Source organism: Cydia fagiglandana, chromosome 6 (genome assembly GCF_963556715.1).
Source record: "Cydia fagiglandana chromosome 6, ilCydFagi1.1, whole genome shotgun sequence".
NCBI lineage: Eukaryota > Metazoa > Arthropoda > Insecta > Lepidoptera > Tortricidae > Cydia > Cydia fagiglandana.
In genome coordinates this window covers 1,989,533-2,006,974 of record NC_085937.1, presented here as the reverse complement: position 1 = coordinate 2,006,974, position 17,442 = coordinate 1,989,533, and the positions used below count along the sequence as shown (strand labels likewise).

The 17,442-nt window shown below is 37.6% G+C and overlaps 1 protein-coding gene and 1 long non-coding RNA gene across 11 annotated transcripts in view; one reads left to right on the top strand and one right to left on the bottom strand.

Moving 5' to 3' along the window:
• The first annotated feature begins 881 nt into the window (after nt 1-881).
• LOC134664917 (disintegrin and metalloproteinase domain-containing protein 11) overlaps nt 882-17,442 on the top strand; it is a 733,539-nt gene continuing 716,978 nt past the window's right edge. For 9 of the 10 annotated variants that reach the window (XM_063521633.1, XM_063521632.1, XM_063521635.1 and 6 more), the window contains exon 1: nt 882-1,120. The gene's annotated coding sequence lies outside the window, so the exon portion shown is untranslated. The remainder of the gene's footprint in view (nt 1,121-17,442) is intronic. The other variant, XM_063521628.1, reaches the window with a different exon arrangement.
• The window catches only part of LOC134664935 (uncharacterized), a 91,745-nt gene continuing 90,191 nt past the window's right edge, over nt 15,889-17,442 (bottom strand). Inside the window, exon 2 of the long non-coding RNA XR_010098327.1 lies at nt 15,889-15,985. This is a non-coding gene — a long non-coding RNA (uncharacterized LOC134664935). The remainder of the gene's footprint in view (nt 15,986-17,442) is intronic.

Below are 17,442 nucleotides of genomic sequence, written 5' to 3'. Positions count from 1 at the left end.
ACCTACTAGATTTAAGAAATAGAGACGCATTTGTATCAGCAATCAATTAAAATAGGCAGTTTTACGGTTACTTTAATAACATTATACTGAGTTTACTGACTAGAAACTATTTCTAAAATGTTTATTCCACTTTAAATTGATCCCATTTTATCGAAGTCAAAACTGCTTCACAAAAGTTGCTTAAAACCTGTTCAACTTAAGTTTCAACCAATCACAGCGCGCTCAACACCATTCCATCCAATCAGAGCGGCCAGTAAAACAAACGGGAAGCGTTATCCAGGTTCCATTTTCAAAATCCAGGTCTACGTCGGTCGCCGGCCGGCCGAGTGCGTTCGGGGGAGTTCGGAGATGTTCGGGCCAGTTCGGCGGCGTCTGGGGCGCGTTGTCATGGCGACGGGCGGGCACGCGGTGCCGAGAGCGCCGCGGCCGCGGCCGAAAACAAACACGGGAGCGGAGGCTCGCCGGCTGGTAGGGGAGCCTGCTTAAAAGGGCTATTTTTGTAAAGCATGCTCGATGAGCGTATGAAATGAAAAAGAGGTTCTATGTCGACTATGTCCTTAGATAGACTTTATTTACAACTGAGTAACAGTTTCTTAAACAATGATCCGGTTCAAAGGACCATAATATTTTTATGTTATATTTCTGTATTAAGCTACTAATAAAAGGAATGCTTATTTATCACATCATATACATCAAAATTTTCTAAAACATAGGATTTCTTACTTTTATTTAATTTTTATGTGGTTGCGATTTTTCCAATTAGTTACGTTCAGCCAAAAGAAAGTTTACCAACCCCCATACACGGTAATCGCTGAGGTGCAAACTTGGACAATTTTCAGCACCGTGCGGCGAGGCGGGCGTCCCCGGCGCAGGGCGGGAGAGGGGGGAGGGTGAGCGCGGCGGGGAGGGGCAGCGCCGGAGCCTGCGCGCGCACCGCTCTCGCGTCAGTCGCTGGGCGGCGGTAGCCGGCGCACGGTCGATATCGCCTGGCCATGCTGCCTGCACGCGCTTCCGCGCTGTGAAGAGACCAGAGGTCAGTGACATGTGTGTGTAACAGGGTCAACTCATCATGTGCCTTGGGGAACCTGTACCGGTTGTAATGCGAATGCTGCTTTCATAGGTACGTGGTAAGCATGGGTGTTATTGTCATGCGCTCGGCTGCTGACGAGATGTCAGCCTGAAAACGGCAGGTTAAGGAGATCGTATAACCTTTTTGACTGAAGAGTTTTCCTTAAGAGTGATAAAAAGATACATAACCTCTTTCGAATCAGGATTACTTTCATACACATCACGTTCCCATCAACGTAGTATTTCATATAGATGATCAATATAGCTTCAGTTATAGATTATATATACAGCACGGCTAATCAAGAATCCATTACACACAACCTAAATGAGAAATGACTATTTGATGAAACGGTTTCCCGGAGATACATAATAAATTCCGTTCGGAGAACCTTATTTGTTTAGACTAACCTCTGGTATGTTTCGTGGAAGTATATGGCATTATTTTGTGGGGTTTGAGTGTCAGCTGATTGGGATGTGTGACCAGTGTGACAGATTTGACAGTTGCCCAAGCGTGAAAGAGACGGTTTTAGCAGTCTTAAGAGGAAAGGGGATGCAGTTACGTGTTCTCCGCTCCATGCAAACGTAGTTTAAAAAAGTGTATGGAATTTGTTTTTTCCTCCTAACGTTATAATAAAATCATCGAAATGGTCAAACAAAGAGGCATAGCTATTAATTTATCATAATGTCAAGATCTACAGAGGAAAATATGTGAACAGAACATTATGCTACTGCGAAAACCCAGAATCATTGGACTTTCCTAACAGAAATTACGTTTTTAAGCTATCGTATTCGGGTCTACATTTCCAATCCTGACAAATGTACAATCGAAAATGGCCTTAATGACTTTAAGAAAAGGATGTTTCGGCTGTGCATTTGTCTTTGATTTGGCGTAGGCACTACTGTGTCCATAGACCATACCCTATAGACCATAGATTCCAATGCGTAATACCTACTAATTAAGTAATTATTTATATAATTAGTGCGGAAGTAACTCTGTCTGTCTGTTACCGCTTAAACAGCTGAACCGATTAAGATGAAATTTGGTATGGAGATAGTTTGAGGCCTCAGAAAAGGCATAGGATAGTTTTTATCAAACATCATCATCCCATATGACTAAAATATCGGTTTGATGTCAGGCGTATGTTCGAATCGGCCTGTGTGAAAGATACTTTAGAACGCGAACTGTGTTAAGGTTGACTGACGCTAGACCGGGCCGGGGCCGGGTCGGAGCTTCCGGAGCGTCGTTTTCTATGGAAAGCACCACGTGATCACCGATCATATATCCAGAGCCGATATTTATCTTCTTCTTCTTCAACCTAGCGTTTGCCCGGCCTAGCCACAGAATAAATAATAGTACTAGGTACAGAAGACTCACTCTCTAACAAAACGCGTCTGTTACGATCAGCACAGATATGTCCGCTAGATGGCGACAGCGCCACGCGCGGCTTATGGCAAACCCCAAAATTGGGGCCGAACGGATGCACTTTTAGCTACCTATAGCAAAGCGACGGAATCGCGGAGTGAGTCACGCCTGGCCTAGCGCCAGGGTCCACTTTCCTGCTTAATCTTCTCCACTTTGCCCGGTTTTCGGCATCCTCAGGGGTGAGATTGTTCTTTTCCATGTCCGCTGTCACGAAGTCCAGCCTGATAATATATAAAACAAAAACAAAGTTGACCCGGAATTCAAAGAACTTTATATAACTCCATTTCCTAAATTGGTCCATTCGAGAATCGAACTTGAAACAATCTATAAATTGCAGCCAACGAAAGTGCCTCGGTGATATCAAATTCACTATTCGTCTAAAATAGACAAGTGTTGACACGTGGATTTCGTTGGTACACTGCAAACTTACTGCAATGAGTTTAAGAGGAAAAGGGACGACCGTTTCATACAAACGTAGTCCCATTTTCCTCTCTGGATATTGATATTATGGAAAATGTGTTTACATAATTTGATGTATATATATTAACTATAGCTATGATTTTTTAGATATATTTTAATTTATTTATTTATTTGGGAAACATACAGCACATAATAATACAATTAGGTAAAATATATAGTTAGAATATAAGCCACTTATAGCTTATTATAGTAATAATAATGTAGGTTATTAAGTACAAATTTTTATACAAATTTTTAAAATATGTGTCTAAAATAGACAAGTGTTGAAACGTGGATTTCGTCGGTACAGTTCACAAACAAGTTTAAGCGGGCCTGGTGTCCAAAATGATCTGAACACGTTATTAAAAATAAGTTGACGGCCACGTGTAGCCTTTCGATACAAACGTAGTTCTCATTTTCCTCTCTGGATATCAATATTAGGTATTGAAAATATTTTGACACAATTTGATGTAAATACCAGTATATATTAAAGCTATGGCCCTTCGTTTGATATTATTCGAATTTTTAATTATTATAAGAGTTAGTTTAATAATTTGTATGAAAATTGATTTTCGTTTTTAATTCTTTTGTTGCCTATAGGGCTATAGATATATAACCAAATAAGTAATCGAAAAAAAACCAGCTATGGTTAATGTACATAAAATAATGTAAACATATTTTCCATAATGTCAATATCCAGAGAGGGAAATGGGACTACGTTTGTATTAAAAGGCGAATTCACGTGGTCGTCGGTCCTCCCTTTTCCTCTTTAACTCATTTTAACATCATTTGCATTGTATCTTTGCAGTAAAGAAGGATTTGACGTAAAAAAAGTTAAGAATCCTTGACTAATGAGTATGCCAAAAGAGACCATATGTCGTATTCGTTATGATTTGTTTACATTTTTAAAACTCAAACTAAGTTTCTAAGTTGGTATTCGGAAAGTTGAAATGTTCAGTCGGGTGCAGTGAAAAATTTGATAAAATAAAGCCTTTGAATATTGGAAAAACTTTTTTTCACTCCTATTGTGTTTAAGAAAAATCTAACAACGTGTTGCTGTTTTCTTTTTAAGCAAGCTTTTTGAAGCATATTTTTTCTTGCAAAATATGTAAATGCAATTTTTTTGTTTAGACTACATACATAATAGTTCTAAATTGTATATCATTTATATTAAGCCATTTTATAAGCACGAAAGCTTGAAAGTATAGTACCTAAAGTTGTAATACAATGCCCGCATTTAGCTTAAAATACTTCATAAATACAACTCAAACGGCCAATGACTTTACGTTAAAAAAATACGCATTATCGGAAACATCTTAAACACACGATTAATCGTCCTTTATTGATTCCTTTTCAAATGGCAGAGCGGCCGACTTTTATTAATGGCCTGTTTAGTTCCGCCGCCCCGCCATAGATGGCGCCACACGACGAGATAACACGAGTATCGCCAAGTGTCATAAAGTTTCCCTTTTCGCCGCGTGCAGTTTATTTTTTATCCCTTTAAAAAAAGTGTGGGACGTAAAATAAATCGGTCTTGTGGCGTTTTCGATAAAAATTGGGGTGCGATTTTCCAAAGTGGTTAGTTATGTCGAAGTCCGACGTGATTTTTTGTAAAAAAAATATTTATTTTAACTTATTGTTAGTTTGTGCGATCAATTCTGATAGAGGCTTTATATTACAACATGGTTCAATTATTATCCAAGTTTAGTGTGCCTTGTAATTATGCGACCAATTATATGCCTCGTATGTCCAATCTCGATATGTGTTTAATTAGCGCTAATTACATAAATTAGAATTCAGCCCTTAAGGTGAAATACAATAAGACATGGTCTGTTTACCTTATGTACTTAGATACTCTCATATACATACAATGCAGTGGCGTAACGTGAACTAATCTAGCCGTGGGAGAGCTCGCATCTGCGAGGCCCTTTTCTTTCACTGTGTCCGAAGGCCCCGCGCGTGGTCTCCCTTGGGCGCGAGGCCGACAGCCCACTTCGCCCAGGCCGCTGCCAGAATGTATCGAGGTCCGTTTGGGGCTTCCTCTGCCACGAGATACATCCTGTGGGATCCAGTCCGTGGTTACTTTGGCCCAGCGTTCTGGGTGCATTCGGCAGATGTGCCGTGCTCAGTCCCATTTTAGTTTTTTGTTTGAATTCGCATTATTTTAATATGGGATAGAATTAAATAGATTATAATGTAACTTCACACAGACACTTCTTTAAATTTCTTTGGGAGTATAATTCTAAAACTGGCCGGAGGAAACACCAAAGTCGTGGAAATCAAGGGGAGAGGCCTTTGCCCAGCAGTGGGACACTCAATTAGGTTAGGAAAAAAAACATTAAATTTAGGGATGTAACGCCCATATAACCATTCCAGTCGCAGAATCATCAAAGTGGTAACTAAATGTCAGATGTGTCGTAACAGAGTCCACACAATGTGTCTAGAATTGTTTCGAAACAAAGTGTCGTCGCCGTGTGTACACTTTTCCGTAACAAGGTGTCGACACATTTGTGTGCACTTTGCGTGCGGTTTGCGACTAAATCTGACAGCAAATTTGTGACAGCAAATGTCAATATAAAATACCTCTTGAAAACCAAGGTTTGTCAAACTACTATTAGTGTCTCGTGTGCTCGTAAGTAATTCTAGTAAGTCATCATGGGCGATGCAAATGATAATAATCGACCAAAACCATATTTATCAACACCCAACACCCGTCAACCTTTTACAGAAAAGTTTTTAAAGAAATGCAATAAGCTACTTAGGTCAGCCAACGAATGCTCCAAAAAGTGGTAGAGGGAAATGCTCGGAACACAATTTTTGACTCTGTAACTTGGTTTGGGCAAGTTAGGAGGTGAACATATCAAAAGTCCCCGGCCGTAGCCCTTGAGCGGGGGGAAGAGTGGGGGCTTTGTTTGAAGGTCCCATTTTCCGGTTTTTCGATTATATCTCGGAAACTATGCATCTTAGCGACATGGCCATTTATACAAAATGAAAGTTAATTTAATTTGTTACAAGTTTATTCGTAAATTTTTTCGATATGTTGAATAGTTTTTGAGATATCCGCTCTTGAAAGTTTATTTAGGGCTCTCAATTTTATCTTGATATATCTACATCAGTGAAGGTGCTAGGCCGTGTATGGTATCGTTTTCGTATAAATCTGGGTTGCTGAATCCATTTAAGGTATCACATTGACACCATTCCACAAAATTAAAAAAAATCTTTTTAGGGTTCCGTACCTCAAAAGAAAAAAACGGAATCCTTATAGGATCACTCGTGCGTCTGTATGTCTGTCCGTCTGAATACACAAAATAGTTCTTGACCTATAGATGACAGGAAAACCTATTAGAAATGTGCAGTCAAGCGCGAGTCGAACTTAATGTACGGAACCCTTAATACGCGGGTCCGACTCGCACTTGGCCGGGTTTTTTTAAACTCATCTTGACGCTTAACCGCTGAACCGATTTCGTTGAAATTTGGTATAGAAATAGTTTGCGTCCCGGAACAGGACATAGGATAGATCTTATAACCAAAATCATCTTTTGAAGGTGTGAAAAGTGGCGTGGAAATTAGTACGGGAAATCAATAACCGCTGAACCGATTTATATGAAATTTTAAAAATTTAAAAGTTAAAAATGATAAAAAAACATGACTTCAAACCTAAACTTAAACAGTATTAACTTCAAGAAGTCAATTCTGAATTCCCCCCTACACCTCATTTCACACCTTTAAAGGATGATTTTTGAGATAACTTATTATGTCCTGTCTCGGGAGTCAAAATATATGTGTACTAAATTTAAATTAAAACTGTTCAGCAGTTTAAGCGTGAAGAGGAGTTTAAAAGAAAGTATTTTAATAAGTTTATATGTTTTTACTTTGGAATGGTGTCAATGTGATACCGTAGCTAAATTTGGTACTGCGAATTTATACGAAAACGATACCAAACATGGCCTCGTAGCTTTACTGTTGTAGAAGTCAAAATAAAAGAGCCCTAAATTCTTATTACTTGGCCAAACTTGTGTAGAAGGAAAAGGAAAAATAAAAGTCTTCGGCAGGAATATAAGACACAAATATAATTTTTTTTTTGCGTTACTATTTCAATCATCATATATAAACATACCTTGATTATATTATTCTAGTGAGATTCTCATAGATAAACAAAAACATTTACTTAAAAAATTACAAGGTCGAAATGTCACGGAACTTGTGAGGGTAATATGTGAAAAATAAAAACTTTTATGACAAAAAAATCTGGACACAATTTAAGAAGCATCCAATTGCGTCGAGGAATCATCTGTATTTTTGCTTGTTTCATTACCTCCTCGCTTCTTTTTTTGTCCTTTGTATTCTGTAGCAATTTGTTAGATCTGAAAATAAAGATAACTTGCGTCGTCACGGATGTCGATTTATAGATCTGCGCCCCCTAAAACCTATAAAACGACACCCATGACGACTTTTATGACATAGTGCATGGCCACCATTTTGGAATCCAAAATGGTCATCATTTTCTAAATCTGCGCCCCCTAAAACCTATAAAACGACATCCATGACGACTCTTATGACATAGTGCATGGCCGCCATTTTGGAATCGAAAATGGTTATCATTTTCGAAATCTGCGCCCCCAAAAACCTATAAAACGACACTCATGACGACTTTTATGACATAGTGCATGGCCGCCATTCTGGATTACAAAATGGTCATCATTTTCGAAAGCGGGGCCCCCTAAAACCTATAAAACGACATCCATGACGACTTTTATGACATAGTGCATGGCCGCCGTCTTGGAATCCAAAATGGTCACCGTTTTCTAAATCGGGGCCCCCTAAAACCTATAAAACGACATCCATGACGACTTTTATGACATAGTGCATGGCCGCCATTTTGGAATCGAAAATGGTTATCATTTTGGAAATCTGCGCCCCCCAAAACCTATAAAACGACACCCATGACGACTTTTATGACATAGTGCATGGCCGCCATTCTGGATTCCAAAATGGTCATCATTTTCGAAAGTGGGGCCCCCTAAAACCTATAAAACGACATCCATGACGACTTTTATGACATAGTGCATGGCCGCCATCTTGGAATCCAAAATGGTCATCGTTTTCGAAATCTGCGCCCCCTAAAACCTATAAAACGACACCCATGACGACTTTTATGACATAGTGCATGGCCACCATTTTGGAATCCAAAATGGTCATGATTTTCTAAATCTGCGCCCCCCAAAACCTATAAAACGACACCCATGACGACTTTTATGACATAGTGCATGGCCGCCATTTTGGATTTAAAAATGGTCATCATTTTCTAAATCGGGGCCCCCTAAAACCTATAAAACGACATCCATGACGACTTTTATGACATAGTGCATGGCCGCCATCTTGGAATACAAAATGGTCATCATTTTTGAAATCTGCGCCTCCTAAAACCTATAAAACGACACCCATGACGACTTTTATGGCATAGTGCATGGCCGCCATTTTGGATTCCAAAATAGTCATCATTTTCAAAATTGGGGCCCCCTAAAACGTATAAAACGACATCCATGACGACTTTTATGACACAGTGCATGACCGCCATTTTGGATTCCAAAATGGTCATCATTTTCGAAATCGGCACTCCCTAAAACCTATAAATCGGCACCCATCTCGACTTTTATGACAAAGTGTTTGGCTACCATCTGCATTTCTATTATTTTTACGTACAAAAATGGCCCCCTGTCAACTTCCAACCGAGATTTAATCGATAATTTATTCCATTAATATTCAGATTAATTCAATTTCAACCTATGTTAGGTCGACTAAACTAATCGCGATTAAAATTTGAGGATTAACTTTTTTTATTCCATTAATTAGTCGAATAAACAGTTAATCTATTAAGTCCCATCTCTGACCACGGCATTTTTACACTTTGAGAATATCTGAAAACAACTGAATACAAGGAGCCATTTTGTAAATCCAGTAACTTTGTTATTACTTTTGACAGCCCGTGTCATGTGTCTACACAGAGTCGACACAAAGTCGAAACATTTGCGACTACTTTGTGACTGCAATATTTCTCAGCCTTAAACCATATTTATACATCATAATTAACAAGTTTCGTAGTATGTAAAGCGTTATTTCTGTTATTTAAGTATAGTATACGCATCGAAGTACTAAAAATGCATCAAATAATATAGTTATGAACACAGGCACTGAGAAGTAAACAATTTCATTTCCGGCTAAACTGAAACAATGTGGTGGCGCGTTGATTATATTACACTTAGTTTATCAAATCACTCGAGCAGTTTAATTCCCCATTATAATTTAAGTCCTATTGTAATATAAATGCAAACAATATATAATTACGTCTTGTAATCCGTTTTAGAGATGGCGTATTAATGTCACTTACTTTTATTTAACTATTTTTCCATCTGACAGTTTCCATTTGACAGGAACAAAATGAACGAATGAACGAATGATATTGGCATAAAGTAGTCGCAAACTCGAAACAATGTGTGCACACGGCGACCACACTTTATGTCACTTTGTGTCATGTGTCGACCCTTCCCCATTTCTGGTAACTGTGTCGACACGGCGACGACTCTGCGACTGGAATTGTGACCGAAACAGACGGTGTCGACACAAGATGTGTCTACACCGCGTCGTAACGGCGACTGGAAATGGTTGTATGGGCGATACACGATTTTGCCCATACGATACCGATACCGATTTTTGAAGTAAATAATCGGCGATACCGATACAGATAGCGATATCAATTGCATAGTCGTTTGTTAATAAATCAAATAAATAAGGAATTATATACTTAATATGTATAAAACATACTTATGTATAATAGACACTCGATTTTGTGAAGTGTGATAAACTGTAAAACAAATAAAGAAAAATGTAAAAAAAAGCATTTTTCACGCCACTGTTCGGAAATGTGGCAATAGATGGTCTAAAACCAAGCTGGAAAGTAGGCAATAGCTGTAGCACCTGAACCACCACTACTACAATGTTTCATTGTTATCATCATCTGTCATTGGTGACAGTTCGCTACAGCAATGAGTATCATTTAAAACATAAAAAACAATAAAAGGTCTTTTTTTGCGCAACTTTTTCCTTCAAAAATAAAATTAGGTTATTTATAGAAACCAATTTCTTGTTTAAAAAAAAAAGAAATGACAAAACCATTCACTTCATTTTTTTTAACAATTATCCATTCAGTTCACACTTAAGGCGTTTTTCACTTTTGTAGCTGTTTATGGTTTTTTTAGCAAAAGCGCTACTAATTTTAGAGTCGGTTTGAAGGCAATTAACGGAAAAACGCCTCTTAAAGTGGTAAAAAAAGTAAAAAAGGCGGGATCTGAAAATACTTACTGAATTGGATAGTGTAAATTGTGTTTGACTAAAAAATATAAGAAACGCGTATCTACGCTCGCTATAAAAATGAGTTCTTCTAGTGAAGAAAATGATATTCTTACGCTGACGCCTACCGAAATTCAAGAGACAGTACAGGCAGTGGCTAGTAACTTGCTACCAGAGAAATCGCGGGCTAGTACTTATAGTTATGCAAATGTTTTCTTATTTCCTCGCAGTAGTTAGTCGTGAAAAGCACTATGTAATGCCTCGGCCGGAAACGCTAAAGATGGACTCGTATTATTCGAGGGCCTCTACTAACGTGTCGGCCCTCGAACTCACTCGTCCATCTTTTAGCGGTTTTCCGTCCTCTCCTACAATGTACTATATTTAGGTTTAACTATCAAGCAATCAAAGCAAAGGTAAATTCAAATCAGTAATTATAGTTCACTTTAGGTAGATTTTTTTTTATGGGAACAAAGTTTACCTATACAAATTATTAGCAGCTTCGTTCGTTCCGCGCGCTCTACAAACTGTGATATCGGCTGAATTTAAATCTGCGATGCCGATTATATTGGCCGATGTATTGGTATCGGTATCGGTATCGTTACATCCCTAATTAAATTGGTCGGCTTTTGTCATAAAACTCAGAAAGTGCATAGTTGCTAGTTGTACTCTCAACTGTATAAAGCTCCGTTAAGTTGAAGCTCGTAAACCTGCCTGACTTTTATCGCATCACGATTTACGAGTGCAGTAACCGTTTCCATCACTAGAAAGACGAAAAACTCGCGGAAGCAATGGAAATTGGTTTGATTGGTTTGATTATCTTTGTGACAGCGTGATTAAAGGAACTTGTCGAAGTATTTTATAGATTTCCTGTCCTAATTAGGGTTGCCAACTTTTTTTGGTGGAATATAGTATTTTCCAGAATATGGCATCAAAAATATAGTATATTTCAAAAAAAATATAGTACTTTTAAATAAAATACTAAACATGAGTGTAATATACGTTTAATCGAAAATATAGTATTTTAGCGTGCTATATATTTTTCCAAATTAAGTATATAGTACAGAGAGCCAAAATATAGTACAATAGGGATGTTTCCTGTACTTAAAATAAATTATTTGAAACCGTGCACGAAATAAAGCACCAGATAATTATTAGTAAAATATAGATAGCAGCTATTTTTAAACACAATTTGTATTTAATAAATCAGATTGAAATATAAAAAGTAGGTGAGTTGCCCGTGACGTCACTACATTCGTTTTCATATAAATTCCATATTAGAAAATCGTTTTGTCAGTTCTAAAAAAGAAGCTGTTTTGACTAGTAGGAATGTAGCCTATACTATATAATAGAGTACGGTTGGCAACCCTAGTCCTAATAAAAGTGATACTTTCTTTTTTTTAATTTTATGGCCTAGATGCCTTAACTTTAAGTCAAATCTCTGAACCAAACTAGAGACAGGTAGGTAAAACATTATACTCATATATGATGGTGCCATCTATATGTGGCTACCACCAGTTTGGCACTGATATAAACGCTGTCGAGAACTTAAATTACTTTCTATGCATTTCACTCGTAATCGCAGATTAGTGCGATTGAGACGTAGTATAGAAAGTAAACTAGCGTAGACGTTAGCGTATATGTCACTTTTGACACTGTCCGTGACTCATAGTACGGGTAAAAACATAAATGTTACGATTGAGTAAAATGTCTACAAAATAAAGGATACATTAGAGAAACATTTCAGATAAACGGGCTATTTTCTCTTCAGTCTGATGAAGCATTAGACAACAGGTATAGTATAGGAGGGCCCTAAGAGCTTTGCGCAGTTAACCACGCCCCTGCAAATGTTAATGTAACTCTTTTGTGCGGGCATTTTACTAACAGCATGTAACTGACCTTTGGAATTTTTGCGCTAAAAATGGTACCTAAACGGTGGAAACTAGTTACATTTGGAGGCCAATTCAAAGTTACATTTTGATATCAAAATGATATCACTTTGTTATTTTGCGTGCATTGGAATGACGTCTAAAGTCTAAATTATGTCATTCAGTGAATGTTTTGTTACGTTTCGTGCACTTTTGATATTTCAACTTTCTGTCAAAAAGAAAAGTCATTAATTTGAATGAAACATTTTTGAAGATGGATCCTTTTCGCTAAATTTCGACTCGGAAATTGATGGAACCAGGCTGGAGCTTCCGGCGCTTCGTTTTCTATAGAAACGCCACGTGATCAACTGATCACCGATCAGACTTCATAGAAAGTGACATGTAGGGCCCGGCCCGGTCTAGCGTGAGTCATCCTTTACACGGAAGACACGTCTGACACAAACTGCCCCTAAATATACCATAACCTACACGTACCCGAGAAGCTAAGTTTAATAATAAAATAGCAACATTCACTAAAACGGGAGATAGCGGGTTATGTCCCTTCAGCACGCGGGAGTGCTTGCTGTAGACTAAGAGCCAGCACCGGGAAATGGTACACTTGTTTTTATTTATTTATTTTATTTTATTTATTTTATAATCAACTATTCAATACCACTTTACAGAGTAATCCAATGCGCGATATGTATTACATAAAGGAAGACAAAAATAAATAATTAACAGTTAACAACACACTTAAAAATATTATTATAGTAAATCAGACTATAACTAAATATTTGGCTGATAGCATAATTGCCGGCTTGTTATCTTTGTGAATTCACGCAGAGTGGAGTTAAATATATCTATTTTGGCGGAGACTTCGTTCAATATTACTATTGCCCTGACAATGGGCGCTTTGGCAAGTAAATTAGTGCGAAAACAACGAATTCCTTCTAGTCTATAAACTGACTAGCGACCTGCCCTAGCTTCGCACGGGTTACACAAAATCTGAAAACCACATGAAAATCCGATCAGTAGTTTTTGAGTTTATCGCGAACATGGCAGACAGACTCGGCGGGGGACTTTGTTTTTCAAGGTGTAGTGAAATAGATATTACTTACTCGTATATGCTAAAGAAAAAGTGAGGCCGGTATCGAACCGAGGTAGAAGTGGAAATAAGATAAAAACCCAAATTTGAAAAATAATAATAATTCAACTTTAAATTAAATAAATGTAGGTACGTTTTTCGGGGCTAACTCTTAGTTTACTTTTATTTTACGAGTTGGACGGTTCCGCTGCGGCCGTTTCGTCAATTTTAATCTTTCTTCGCCTTTACAGGTTATGAGGCTGTCAGGTGGCGTTATAGTGGAATAATATAGGTTTATGTAAAAATGTTTTAACTCCGGAGACCGGGACTCCATTCGACTTGGTTTGATAATTGCTCGAGACCCGACTACCATAATAATTACGTCCTTAGTTTGGTGAACACTGATGAATGATGATATTACAATCTGTTATTACAGTCAGTGTTCAATTTTAAATATCAATTTACCTTTAAAATTACATTAGGTTGCCTTATGATATGATATGATACCCTTCAAACTGCTAGATCAATTCTTATTAAACATAGCTAAGAACCACCGCAAGGAAACTCGCTTTCACGTTAAAACCGCATCGAAATTGGGCATCCGTTTGAGAGCTACAATGCCCTAGACAGACACATAAAAGAACATTGGCGTCAAAAATCACACCCCGCTTTTTCAGGGGTTAAAAAGTGTATGCGACCGTGATACTCTGATAAGTGAATATGAATGGTTGCTGTTGCAGTCCCAATATTGTGTATAATTTAGAAATCCAATATCCTTGTGCACTGGGTGCATTCATTTCAATGTTTTGTTCAAATAAAACCTTTTTGTATATCGCTGTTTGATTTAGTGCAGATATTTGTTTTTGCGTAGTTTACTATTGTGTGTAGGTGAGGCATAGAGAAATGAGTAAAAAATGGAAAAACTTTAACCCAAGTATGGATTTTTTCATAGTAACGACACGGCTCGGGGCGGATTCCATCGCTTCTGTCATACATAACGTATAGGCACATAGAAAATACGCTCCGACTCCAGCCGGTCTGTAGGAATCTTACATTAACCCCCTGGTTAATGGTAGCCATCTATGTGTGTCGATTCAGTCATCGTATAAGCTTCACAATGCAAATTCTAAGGAAGGAAACCTACCCCACGACGCCTACAAATCCCGCTAAAATAAGCTTCGCGATCTAAATCCGAGTGTCCGTAAGGCGGCCGTGACCGCGCTTAAACCCCACTCAAATCTGAGCCTTAAGGCTTCCCAAGAAAGTCCAATTATGATTGCCGGACTTTAAGGCCAAGTGTAAGCCACTATGGCCTACTATAAGCCAACGAACTGGGGACATTCGATGCAAATTTAGAGGGCGAATTTCACTGAGAGTGAATTTTAGCGAAATGAGAGTGGAGCAACGTTAAAAATAGGTTCTGGTATGGAAATTGGAAATTGATGTCGATCTGTGATACGTTGTAGATTAATTAGTATTTTTTTGATAAAGTTAATATTCTTGAACGTTAGGTGTTACAGCAGGGGTCCCCAACTTTTTTAACCGACTTCCAAATCTCAAAGAAGGAGGTTATCAATTCGGTTGTATGTTTTTTTGCGGCAAGTGTCAAATTGATATAAAATCTAAGGGTGTTCTTTATTAGTAAGAGATTTTACGCCGGCTTACCCTTTCACTTCGTTCCAATTTGGAAAGTACATTATAGGAATACCTCGCGGTATTCCAATATTCAAAGACATACTCAGACGTGTCAAATATGAGTCTAATTTGATTTCATATTCAAGGTGTCACGCTCACACTTACCTATACGTAGGTACTCGTATTAATAAGTACAAATCGTCGAAACTAATGACGAACTGGTGATAAAATATACGTCTGCCAAGAGTACTTAGGTAACTTGAATTACTAATCTGGATCCAATTTTTACAGTAACGCTTTTTTATATCATATTAAGTACCTAGCAAATAAGTGTACAGACGGCAGATGGTAAGCGGCTACCATAGCCGACGCCTGCAACTCCACAGGTGTCATATTTCCGTTGCCGAAATCTTAGAAACCGGCACTTATTTTTTTCGGCCTAAAATACAAGCCTTTGTCTAGCAGTGGGACACAGTGGGCTCTGAATAAATAAATAAATAATAAAATACAAGCGAATAATAGAACCATGTTTAAAAGTACCTAATGTTTTTACATCCACGATAAAAGACTGCAACAAAACTCAAATGGCAACATCGAGACGAGACGATTATACTCTACTACACAGTAAAATAAACATTTGTCTCCTATAAAATACCTAGATAAAGTGCCGACTCGGCAATTTGAATATAAAACCGAAATTATTCCGATGCTCGAATTAAACTGTTCAAAGTTTATATTCCTTAGAATTCTCTTAGTTTTTGTGAAACTAATAAGTGTTTTCTGGAAAAGTTTTTGCAAATTCAATCAACGTTTAGCACTTGAGATGATTATGTAAAACATACTTCGAAGTTTATTTAAGTGACGCCTAATTTAAGTGACGCCATATAAATTTTATTAAGAGAACAAATATTTTTATTAAAGCTTGTCTTTCTGTGTGCTTATGGTGGCCAATTCAAGCTTACAATGTAACAGTGGCGCGTGCATTTCGATAGTACTTGTCCTTACGCGAAGCTGTGGTGGCCGAGTGGTTCTGACGTCCGACTTTCAATCCGGAGGTCGTGGGTTCAAATTCAGGCTCGTACCAATGAGTTTATCGGAACTTATCTACGGAATATCATTTTCATATGTACCATTAGTTTTTCGGTGAAGAAAAACATCGTGATTCGCGAGGAAACCTGCATACATTCGCGAAGAAATTCAAAGGTGTATGTGAAGTCCCTAGCCCGCATTGGGCCAGCGTGGGGACTAACTATAGCCTAAATTTTCTCGTGCTTGAGAGGAGGCTTGTGCCCAGTAGTAGGACGTATATAGGCAAAATTATTATATTATTTATTATTTGTTCTTAAGTGTATTGGTGCGAGAGAGACGCATGGGCGACATCATTATTTAGCGACATTAACATTTTTATATTGTCACTGAATATATTTTCGATTTCGAATAGCAAAGCTTCTTATAAACCTCAGAATCCGATGCGGAAAATCATAGGCTTACTTAATAAAACAGTTTGCGGCAAAAATGTATTCAGAATTCGATATGTGCCCTGGGATTAGGGAGGTAAACTACTTACAATGATGAACTGTTGACATTCTGTGATGGAGTTTGTTAGAATTGTCTCGACGGGTATTAGATAGATATATATTATTCATTAGACATATTACAATGCGCTTATGAACGTCAAATAAAGCTACACTGGCTCTTCTAACCCTGCACCTGTCTGGAGAAGATTTAAATACCCCCTCAATTGGAGGAGGGTATTGTAACGTAGTACATTATCGCTCCTTGAGAAACATAGTGTCACTATGCAAAATTAAGAACCATTCGAATAGTAACGATGTTCCATTTTTGAAAAGTTGAATTTTCAGGTACAAATCATTTTGTATAGTGACACTATGTTTTTCAAGAAGCGTTATATTGAATTTTAAATAATTCTGGGATATTTCATATTTAAAAATAAAATACCTCTTCTCATTTCAATGCAGCGAACTGATATACATGGAAGTATTCTGTCCGCTCAGTTATGACCCAACGTAAACTATTCGATTGTAGGCGGTGCTTACAAACTATTCGATTCGCAACTTCAGTTCGTCCGAGATGACAGTCAGTGACGGATGGCTAAATTGATTTATAAAAACAACGTTTTTTTGTTATTAAAAATGTCTTCATGTGTCGTGAAGTGGTGCAGAAGTTATTTTAGTTCATACCAAGGATAGTGGAATCACTTTTCACTTATATTAAACAGATAACTTCAGTAAAATTTGGAATAAACATGACGATTTGTTTTCAATACTACCGTGCTAAGCTAAAACGTAATAACTGCATACGACTTTCATAACAACATACGACTTTTTAAATTGCGAGGATAATAGGGATGGTGTTATGCCAAATGAAGTAGACTATTTTATTAACCTGTGCTTAGTTTAGGTATTTTCTATATAATTATAAATGTAGTAATGAATTATTTCTTACAGATTTGTATTTTCCTTTTTTATTTCATGAAATGGAGCTGTAAAAAAACTACCTAATTATTTCAAATTAATAATCAAATTTGATATTATCATTTT